The sequence below is a fragment of the Sinocyclocheilus grahami genome, unplaced genomic scaffold (assembly GCF_001515645.1).
Source record: "Sinocyclocheilus grahami isolate Dianchi unplaced genomic scaffold, SAMN03320097.WGS_v1.1 scaffold294.1, whole genome shotgun sequence".
Lineage (NCBI taxonomy): Eukaryota > Metazoa > Chordata > Actinopteri > Cypriniformes > Cyprinidae > Sinocyclocheilus > Sinocyclocheilus grahami.
The window spans coordinates 711,497-712,134 of record NW_015505473.1 but is presented as its reverse complement, the minus strand read 5'-3'; the positions used below and the strand labels follow the sequence as shown (position 1 = coordinate 712,134).

General features: G+C 36.5%; 1 protein-coding gene across 1 annotated transcript in view; it reads right to left on the bottom strand.

The window, feature by feature from the left end:
• LOC107600881 (CUGBP Elav-like family member 4) overlaps nucleotides 1-638 on the bottom strand; it is an 81,533-nt gene that overhangs the window by 15,728 nt on the left and 65,167 nt on the right. The gene's annotated exons all lie outside the window — the stretch shown is intronic.

Genomic DNA, 638 nt, shown 5'->3' with positions numbered 1-638 from the left:
GTGTTACTGCTCATTTCAATACATCCAAACCGCCTCCTTTTTCTCCGTTTACTATATTTTATATGCTGTTTGCATTTTCCTCACTATTTTAAAAAATTGCGTGTTTTATTATTAAAGACAACTGAATCCCATAATAATACTCAAACAAGCATGCGGTCGGTGAGTACTGTAAAATGCAAACAAAATGCAATTAAAAGTCACTATTACTACAGTGCAAATGTTCAAAAACACATTCACTCAATCAATCCCACAATGCATGCTTTTTATCCACGTAATATACAATTATCTGTGTCTAAATCCAGAAAAGCACTAAAAAAGCCCGTCGGTGCTACTGTATAATGAAATGAGTTAATGAGCGAGATATCTGTGGAGAACCTTTCGCCTAGTCGATTCTGCCACCTCAGGAGTCCTTGTTTATTGTTTGTGCCTTTATTTATCAGATTATGTAGACATTATTGAATTACACATCAGCGTTAGGGGGAACAAAAGCGGTATTGTTTCAGGGTTTTATTAGACTGTAATTGCAGTGTCAATGCGGCATGTTTTAAACTCAAGACAAGGCACAGAGTTAAAAAACAAGGCACATATTTATAGGGTGCCGAGGGAATTGGACTGGATATGACAGTGTGTAAACATGC